The 10,732-nt window shown below is 40.3% G+C and overlaps 1 long non-coding RNA gene across 1 annotated transcript; it reads right to left on the reverse strand.

Moving 5' to 3' along the window:
* Window positions 1-885: 885 nt before the first annotated feature.
* On the reverse strand, window positions 886-7,269 carry LOC144585929 (uncharacterized). The gene is made up of 2 exons (XR_013540560.1): window positions 7,101-7,269; window positions 886-5,418 (listed from the first exon to the last, which is right to left on the reverse strand). It is a non-coding gene; the product is annotated as an uncharacterized LOC144585929 (long non-coding RNA).
* Window positions 7,270-10,732: the final 3,463 nt, after the last annotated feature.

Here is a 10,732-nt window from a genome sequence, read left to right on the forward strand (position 1 = left end):
CACCTTTCAACTCAAGGTTACAAACACTGAGTAAATATTAGGAGAAATATCACAACGAGACATGCCAGCACAAACAACTGAAGTCATTTGTGCTGGATGAAATCCTGGATGATATGAGATCTAATTTAAACTATTCAGTTTATCAAGTGATGAAAGTGTGGAGGGAAATACTGCAAATGGAGACAGTGGAACTGCCAAATATGCCATATTTTGCATGTGGAGGAACCGCCACAGATTGCATCACAGATACAGAAGTTTCATAGCATGCCAGCTATGATGAACACATGCTTCTGTTTTTTTACCCTTGAGGTCTCCAAAGTACTGTAGGACTCTTAGGGAGAGGTTCACACATCAGATTCCCTGACCTGACATCATGATGGGCTATCTTGATCACCTGTATATGCCCTTGGGTGCACATCTATATCTACATTCTAATGTGGATACTGGTTATGAATATACCTTGGGATGACCAGACAAGTTTGCATTCTTTTAAAAGCAGTGCAGTGCTGATAGACCTGCACCTGCCCTCAGGCAGATACACACCTAGCTTCATCCAAGGTCATTTAAAGTACAAGGCCAGGCTTTTTAAAAAATGGAAGTAAGATTTTCCCTGAATCACTCCCTTTATACAAATGCCTCTACTTCTTTTTCCTGTTATGGCGCCCACCTTGCCACCTTTTCTGATAGAGATTGCAACAGTGCATAAAGCTGTGGAACACCCTTACAACAGAAATTCGGCTGGCACCCTCGCTGGGTGTTTTTAAAAGCCAGTTAAAAACTTGGTCATTCAAGCAGGCCTTCCCTCCAGTCGATTAAGTCTTTCTCCTTTTTTCTTTTCTTTACTATTCCATCTTGGTAATCCTCTCTTTAAATTAATTGTTTTAAATTGAAATTGTAATTGTAATTTTATGATTTTATATATATATTATACTGTTATGTTTTATTTTGTAAGCCGCCCGGAGTAGACATAGTCTAGAGGGGCGGGCTAAAAATCAAATCAAATCAAATCAAATCAAATCAAATCAAATCAAATCAAATCAATCAATCAATCAATCAATCAATCAATAAAGAAAGAAAGAAAGAAAGAAAGAAAGAAAGAAAGAAAGAAAGAAAGAAAGAAAGTGGCAGGCAGATAAGACAGAAAATTCTGAGTAGAACACAAGGCCAATTGTTCCATTACAGTACCTGCAATATTTGCCAGTGGAAATCTCTTAGAATTTTAAGCTTGCAACCAAGCTGCTCATATAACTCCAAAAGCCCAAAGGACATATGTATTTGTTGGAATGTATTTTCCCTTCCACTGCCAGTATTTTTCTTCATTTCCTTCTTGGAAAATAAGGACAAAAATACAAATATGTTGTTTCCATTTAAATGGATACAGTGGGGTCTCGACTTACGAACCTAATCCGTATTGGAAGGCAGTTCTCAGGTCGAAAAGTTCTTAAGTCGAATCTGCATTTCCCATAGGAATGCATTGAAAACCATTTAATCCGTATCTGCTCTTTTCGTCCATAGAAACTAATGGGAAGCTGCTATTCCGCCTTCTGCCACTAGAGGGGGATATTTTTCTTCTTTTTTCCTTTTAACCTAAGATGACATAGCTTTTTAAAAAAGGAAAAAAAGAGTTCGTAACTCGAATCTAAGTTCGTAAGTCGAGTCCATATATTCCTATGAGAGCTGTTCGTAAGTCGAAAAGTTCGAATGTCGAGCCGTTCGTAAGTCGAGACCCCACTGTATTTTTTAAAAGCAGATGCACTTCTACAATACACAGCGAGTGCTGCAATTATTGCATCCATGTCATCTGCTCCTCGTTTCTCCCAAACTCACAGGAGCAGCTAATTCCCACAGGCAAAATTTGAGTTCTGTAACCCTCACACTGAGAACTTTGCAAAGGAAACAAAGACATGGCCCATGAGATACACATAGGGAAATAAATATAAACAAGTGCCACAAAATGTTCAGTGTGGATTGTTGCCAGCATTCCAGCCAACCCAGAGAGCCATGCTTTCTTCCATATCCCCACTGCCTCATCTCCATTCAACAATCTACAACAGCCATAGGATCCTGGCTGTGATAGCCTTAAAAATACAAGGAGGTATTAGCTACTCCTGTCCCGACCACCCCATCACATTTCCCAGATCTTCCACTTTCCCTGTGTGAACTCATACTTCCTGAATGTGTTCTCCAGATGGGCACTATGGGTTTGGGCCATACATCTCTGCATCTCCTGGCTGTCCCTCCAGTCTCCTCTCTTCTCTCCTGGCTTTTTCATATGCTGACATTGGTCCCGTCATGTTGTCTGGAATAAGGCTGTGGAGTGGAGCACCTGCACCACAGCTCCTGAACTCTCTGTTGTACAAGCCCTGGCAGCAGCCTTTAGGATTGGTTTCTGTACCATTTCTACAAACGTAAGCTTTCTACCCACTGCCAAAAAACAACCTGTTTGGTTGAGTTTCCTATAGTTTGCTTCCTTCATGGGGTTCCATATTATGAGCAGGTTTCCAGTCACTTCTTCTCCATGTGTTCTCTTCAGAAGTCCTGACTTGAGGAATTGGTGGCGAGTCCATGAGCAGACTGCAACAGGTTAGTAAGGTGACTGTATCACTACGAATTATACAGGAGTAACTACTTGGAATGCTCAAAAAAGAGCACAGAAATGTAGGCTTATTGACCCAGAATTGTATTCTCTTAAAAGTTGCTACACTGAGGGAAGCCAAAACAGTGAATACGAGGAATCATTGCACTTTTGTACTATAGTACACCTCCTGTCTGCTGTTAATAATGTTGTGATTTTTTAAAAATGATTTTAACAATTTTAGATTTTTCATTGGGTTATTCATAAATTATGGTTATATAATTATTCTTTGTTCTATTGCTGTACTGTTTTAATCATATTTTTTATCATTGGGGTGTATTGAGTGTTTAGGAGTTTTTAACCCTGTTTAAATCACCCAATGTAGTGCTTGCACTAATGTGGCAGCATATAAATCAAATGGATGGATGAATGAAAATAACGATAAAACTGAAAGCTGGCTTCCGTACAGTGAAGGCTGGTATCATAAATCTGAGGAATGTTAGAGAGTGACTCTGATCCAGGTATCAGTTCAGACTTTAGAAGGGCGACTCAAGCTTTTCAGCCCATTTTCGAGGATAAGGTTCCATGGTTTGGAGAGTTGCTCTAAACTTCAGGCTAAAACCCGGAACAGATTAACTACACCTCACCACACCCACGATGCCAGCTTCCATTGCTTCCATGTTTGCAAGTGTTCTGATGGCCTCGTGGTTAACCATGCATTCTTAACCATGCATTCCAGACAAAAAGAGAAACAAAGTACGATTTCCTCAGAAGAGGAAGACATGACCGAACAACAGCACTCAGTGAACGTTAGTTATAAAGACCAAGCATATCCCATTCTTGTCCACACTTTTAGACCCTGTAAACATAAATAACCTATAATCTATTAGACTGCATGTCTAATCACTGGTTACTAAAGAACAGTGTTGCTTCCTTTCTCCCGGACTTTGGTCTCCCATACTCTGAGTGTGCTAAGGACTGAGGCTGCCTCTTGTGCTTAATTTGCCTCCCGTTTTATTCTTAACTTCCTGCATCCACAATATGTGGCAGATCAATGTTTCCTAAATAAGAATGTAAGCCCCAGTGTTGCCTAGCTGTTCCTTCACACAATTTCAATGTTTCTGTGAAACTGGCCAATGCGAGGCCAAGAGTCAGCTAAAGCTGACATGACCATTTGGCTTCTTCTATGCTGACAACGACTCTGCCCATTAGAAGCTCTTGATTTTGTCATTATATTGCTCCTGTGTTGCCAGCCAAGCATTCCATCTTTCTATTTTCCAGGAAAGGCTGGGAAATGCAGCCCTCTGAAATACCGAAGAACTGCATTAAGTTGGTTTAGAATGGTACAGACCTAGATGAATTAAGAGTCTGGTTATATAGACTGATGCTCATAATCAGGTAACATGCTTTAACCATTAACACAGCAGCCACCTTTCTAAACATCTAGCCTAGAAATACAGGTTACACAGGAACAAAGAAATAAGTACAAAGTGTGCTCACTAAATGTCTGAGCAGCAAGCTGTTTTTATGGGGGGGGGAGTAGCTGGTCCCATTAATCTTCCAGTAGCAGTGATTTTGGATGCAAAAGCTGGCAGAGCAGCAGCATGAAAAACAACATCTTCATGGCCCATGATTTGTAACCTGCCAAAGGTTCTGCTATGACACACTCCTTGCCTATGCAAGATCTGGCTTAAGTCCTTCCAAATTCTGCTTTATATTAAAGACGGGGGATGGAGTGAGCAGTCATGACTGTTCACTTGTGAATGATTATACTATGGACTTGTAAAATGCCTCACCAGTTAGCACTTGTTTACATCATAGTACTGCTACTATTAGGGACATGGTGGCACTGCGGGCTAAACCGCAGAAGCCTTTGTGTGCTGCAGGGTCAGAAGACCAGCAGTCATAAGATCAAATCCATGCAACGGAGTGAGCTCCCGTCGCTTTGTCCCAGCTCCTCACCAACCTAGCAGTTTGAAAGCATGTAAATGCGAGTAGATAAATAGGTACCACCTTGTTGGGAAGGTAAACAGCATTCCGTGTATAGCTGCGCTGACCATGTGACAACAGAAACTGTCTTCGGACAACGCTTTCTCTATGGCTTGGAAATGGGGATGAGCACCGCCCCCTAGAGTCGAACACGACTGACTAAAATGTCAAGGGGAACCTTTTTACTGCTACTATTAGTTTAAAAGAGAGAAAGAAAAGAAAATTGTGGGGAAAATGCATGCTTGTTAAGTTCTTTCACTGCCTGTGAAGGAAACCAAGATTTTTTTTCACCAAAAATAAAATAAAATAAAATCCAAAAACTAGGTTGAAACTGCCATCCTCTTCTGATACTTTCCTTCCATTTCTGCCCCCCCCGCCCCATAATAGCTTTAAGACAACTTTTTGTCTGTGATGCCAGAGACGTGATATGTGGCTTGAAGGATGCCAGGAAGATGTGTGATGCCTGCCTTAATGATGCACTGGGGGATTCAGTTTGCTTCCATGAAAGCATGTTTCCTTGTTACGAATCTATAATACAAGGAACAAAGTAACTCACCCCTTGGGTGAAGGCCTGTGAGATTAATGTTCAAAATTGTATGCTAGTCAATAAGAATTCGACAAGAAAGACAACTTATTTCTCCAGTCACCATCCAGTATGAAAACACTTTTTGATTATTTTCTAGTTTGGGATGTTCAGATCTTGGGTATCAGATATGAAACAAAACAGAAATAAATAAAAAGATTAAAAACAGACAAAAACGTTGTACCAACGTAAAGACTAACTGCTATATTTTAATGTGAGCTTTCATGGATCAAGTCCAATTCTTCACAGTGAGACTATATGACCCCATGACCTAGTGGGAAATAGAGAAGACAGAGTGTCAATGGTCAGTTAGTATAATAGACACAAAATGCAAATTGTGTGAGTCAATATGGCATTTCACATTTAGTAATGGCTTGGAAACATTTGTGAAAATGGCTCATCCTCTCTTTATACAAAATGGCCGAGTGAGCATTTCAAGCCTTGTGGCACAGTGGTTCAACTGCAGTACTGCACTGAAGACTCTGATCATGACCTGAGTTCAATCTTGATGAGATCAAGTAGCCAGCTCAGGCTTCACTCAATCTTCCCTCCTGCCAAGGTCAATACATTGAGTACCCAGCTCACAAGGGGGCAGGAATGTGTAGCTTGCACAATTAAATTGTAAACTATCCAGAGAGAGGGGCACGCTTTGCTTTGAGCAGCTGCAAGGGGATGTACCTCAGTCTGAGCCCTCTTTTTGTTGCTCAGTGGTTGAAGTGTCCAAGGGAGATCTTGTGCATTATTGGAGGGGGGGTTACCTGTCCCTCACCTAATCCTTTGGTGCTAGCTATGGAGTTTTTTCAATCCCTCAGTTCAAAAATATATTTGATTAAAAAATTTTAAATTAAAGGAGCATGGGAGGATTGTGGGAGCATTGCTCTGCCTTGTGGACAACCAGCAACTCTTTGCTGCATCCTGTAGTTACCAAAGAGTGGCTTGGACATATTTGGCCAGATCTTTTTTTTTTTTTTTACATTTATCTGATGATAGTGCATATCCCTAATTATATAGAGAGTTATTTATAATGTTTTTCAAACTCTGGGAGTTTTGAATGAAAAGAGCAGTAGGGAGTAGATCTAGGGATATGTTCAGGGGAAAAAAGGAGTGAAAATGCAAATATTTACTAATTGCCGGTACTGTTTGGCACCAATGCCTCCAAGCAGGCTGAGATGTGCACAAGCATGGCTGAGAAGAGGTCTTTGAAAATGAGGTGATCCTCGCCACTGACTACAACGTCCTTATGCGTCGTCAGGGAGTAATGGTCTTCATTTGTTGCACCAAAAGGAGCAAGGTGGCACAATAAAGACTAAGCAAATTTATTTCAGTGTAGGTTTTCATGAAGGCTCACACTCTTGAAATTGCAGAGTTGTCTATCGGCCATAATAATGGTGTTAAAATGCAACAACACATTGCTGGCTGGAGAATTTTGGAAGCTGTACTCAAAACCAGGTGATTTAGGTATCTGGCTTGGAGCCAGAAGTTTCAATTTCCCACTGTACCTCCTGCAATTTAAAGCTCACATTTATGGCCTTGGGCAAGCTGCACATTCCCAGAGTGCCCCTAGAAGTAGAGAATCCCTATATAATTAGGGATATGCACTATCGTCAGATAAATGTGCAAAAAATGGATCTGGCCAAATATGTCCAAGCCGCTCTTTATTAACTATAGGATGCACTTCTGAGTATTCTTTACCTGGAAAACTGTGGAAAGGGGCACCATAAGTCAGAATTGACTTGGAGGCATATGATTTCGATGATTCAAAACGAGTAACATTTCCAATCTCTCATGCATCTAGGAAGCCCCATGCCATTGCTTTGGGGCAAGGGATATGCGTGTTAACATAGTGTCCTTTGACCCATCACAGCATAGAAACGTAATCCCACCACCCAGCCCAAAACCACGCTCCAAACCCCACCCAGAACAGTTTTTAAAAAGTAGAAAGCAGCACCTTACCTTACCAGGCAGTCTGAAACCTCCTCCAGTTGCACACTCTCTAACCGCTGGGGCAGAAGAGCTACAAAGAAGGAGCCTCTTTGCAACCAACGGTTAGCAATTTGAATTCCCTGCCTTTTTCTGGTTGTAACTCAAAGCTCCGGTCGCAAGTAGAAGCAAAAGTACAATGACCACTGTATAGGATTTAAAAGTGAGAACAGTAAAGGAAATGGTATCATGCTCTTATCACATCTTGAAGCATAGATGTCTGATCATGTAAAGTCATACCAGTTGCCTTGCTTAAGGCAAGGAAATGGAACGTTCATACCTACATGATTTTATATTGTTTATCTGTAACATTTACATATCACCTGATACCATGAAATCTTTAAGCTATTCACATTTTTAATAATAGATGTAAAATACAATTTGAAGTGCTTGAAAAATAACAAATACATGTAATTAAAGTATTTCAGATAATTTTAAAAACAATAGTAATTGTTGATAAGACGATGCTTGCTAAAAGGCATATTTTCCACAGCCGCTTGAAGCTTAATGCTGCTGTTGCTTCTGTAACTTTCTAGAGGAGGATGTTGTAAAGTGGGTGGGGAGGCATTCCAACTGTAAGGCCAGCTTTCACAAGGCTGCCAAATTAGAGTCTTTATCATAAGACAGCCTCTGAAACATAGCAAGTTTGGATTCTGAAAGAGAGGGTAATGAAACTATTTTATTTCATTCAGATGTCCTCATTTGGAGATCATAGGTCTGGTGAATGGTGACAATGAGATCTGACGAATCAGATTATGCCTCTCTTTCTCATCCGTACTGCATCCTGCTGAAGATGCTGACTAGATGGTGATGTGGTACAAACTGCCTGCTGTGTCTGATGATGATTTTTGTTTTTTCTCTCTCTACATTTATGCTCTCAAGAATCCTATAAAAGGTTGAGCTAAAAAATAGTGATGAGCCCAAGGTCATCTGCTGAGCTTCATGGTTGAGCAGGGATTTGAACTCAGGTCTCCTTGCTCTAGTCCAACAAAATTGCCTAGACCACAGGATACTATAGAATCTGTGAAATGTTTCTTACAAGGACCAGTCATTACTATACCCAGCAAAGCCACAACAAAGCTATATTGAAAATGTCTGAATTGGACTGAATGCAGCCTCATCCAGTTGACTTTCACGCCCCGCCCCCCAAAAAAGTGGACATACAGACAGGATAAATAAATCACAACGTCTGTCAAAGCCAGCAAAAGGGCAAAAATATGTGTTGCTTACATCTACAAGAAAACTAAGTCAGCTTAAAAAGTTTATCTGAACTGGTAATATGTTTACCAAAAGTTAATCAGATACAGTCAGAAACTTCTGGAATATGTATCTTGCCTTTGATATGAAAAGCAGTTGTGAAATGGTGGCAGCTTTACAGAAGAACTGATAAGAGCATATAAATGCCATCTGGAGAATGAAGGAGAGCTGTCAACAGAGAAGAACGAGAATGGACAATTTACATTGCTTTATGTAAAAGGACAGATAATGAAAATATCTGACAAGTGGTTTTATCTAGATGAAAAACCACGATGCAAAGGACAGCTACAAATAATATTTAGCCCAGTATTGTAGACAGCTGACAGGCAGGAGCTCTCTGGGGCTTCAGTGAGCAATTTTTCCAGTCTTGGGATACCAGGAATTGAACTGGGGATGTGCTTAAAGCATGTACTCAGCCATTGAGCTCTAATATTAAGCTGTGTTCCCATAAGGACAGTACATCCTCATCCTCCTCTCTGGTTTACTCCTTCCAGCCAAGGACAATCTCCACATTCTTCACCTCTACCAATACACAGCCCCTCCTCAAGCTCACACTCCCTCCAGCTAGTCTGTTCCTCAGGCAGAGATTATGTTTTGAAGTCTCCTTAAGCGAGCCACCTTAAAGAAAAATATAATTGTTCTTATTGTTCTTCATTGCATTTAAAAATACTTGCTCTTTGCCTAAAGATGAGCTCCAGTCCCAAACTGCAGGCATGCCTGGAATACCATCCAAACATTGTTTTTTTCTATTAAATATATAGAAACGTTTCCCATCCTTCACTGTTGGCTGAGAGACTCAGAGCCTGCAGTCCCTGAGAACCTGTCTCCCCTTCATAGCAGGGGCCCTAGGCATCCCCAAGTCAGACTGACAGTACAAGCAATGACTCTGGAGGAAACTCTAAGAGATGCCAGAGCCTTACCCACCCCTTGCACTCCTCCCAGAAGATGTAAAGCCTGGGAAGAACAAAAGGGCCCTGGAGGTACACAATGTTTCACTCTAGTCTTTCTGCTGCTCATGTGGAACTCTCCATAGTACTGAAACTTGTGACAACCTGTTTGCCACTTTGCCATGATGTTCTATGAACTGCTGCTATGTGTTACAAACATGCACAAATATCTCCCATCAAAGATAAGAATTTTATAATGAAAACAATCTACTCACACATAAGAACTACAAAAAATTAATGGGAGTTGTACAGGACAGTACTTGATGTTTTTGTGCAGAACTGCAGCCAGTATTTTTGAACATTCCAGGTGTTGGACTTGATAGCCTTATAGGCCCCTTTCAACTCAGTTATTCTATGATTCTATGAAACAACTGAAGATGCCGGCCACAGAGACTGGCGAAACGTTAGGAAGAACAACCTTCAGAACACGGCCAAAGAGCCCAAAAACCCACAACAACCATTAGATCCCGGCTGTGAAAGCCTTCGCAAATACACAGAAAAATCAACTATTTATTATTTTTGTTTATATCATAAAGTTCAATTTCACTCAAATCTTTCTTTCTTTCTTTCTTTCTTTCTTTCTTTCTTTCTTTCTTTCTTTCTTTCTTTCTTTCTTTCTTTCTTTCTCTAGGCCTCTAATACTCATGGGAAGCCATTGCTAAATACAACCACCCAAAAAAAATCCACATTCAGGCAGAAATAAAATGAAATGTATTATTATATATCTGGTTAAAATAGCTCTGAGATAAAATGGAAACCAGCTTTCATTCCTCCCTTTCCAAACACAACAACGGGGCAACAGTTCAAGAAATATTCTGGGTAGAAATTCTATGCACTGTTTGCTGAGTGTGGAAGAGTGCCAGAGCAATTGATGACCTCGAGAACAGTGGTTTTTTTATCAAAAAAAAATCACCACCACCATCATCATGAAGTTTTTTTTTCTTTTAAACAATAATGGAGACCACTGGGCTGCCATTCTCAACATTTCTCTGAATGATACTACATTGTATTATTTAAAATGTAAGGAGAAATTATGCCCCATAACTGAACACAGTTAAGTCTCTGAAATCTTTAGATTTTTTTTCCTGTTCACCTGTTTTTGTTTTAATTTCACTCTCCTGCCCTCCCTCTTCGTCTCCCCATTTACCAGAGAAAAAGACTAAACTCTAAAGTTTAGCCCACCTCTATTTTATGATCAGCGTTTAAAAGCTATCTCTTTGCACTGAATTCCAAAAGCTCAAGGTCAGAATTTGAATAGCTTCATGGGAAAGAATGTAAGGATGGGTGAAATATTCATTTAAATTTGTTTTGCTCAGAACTTATCCCCCACCCCAAAAAAGTAACTGTGAGGATGGGTTTGATTTTCATTTCATTCCCCTTTGATCAGAATATATACAAATA

Source organism: Pogona vitticeps, chromosome 1 (assembly GCF_051106095.1).
Source record: "Pogona vitticeps strain Pit_001003342236 chromosome 1, PviZW2.1, whole genome shotgun sequence".
In the NCBI taxonomy this organism is placed as follows: Eukaryota; Metazoa; Chordata; class Lepidosauria; order Squamata; family Agamidae; genus Pogona; species Pogona vitticeps.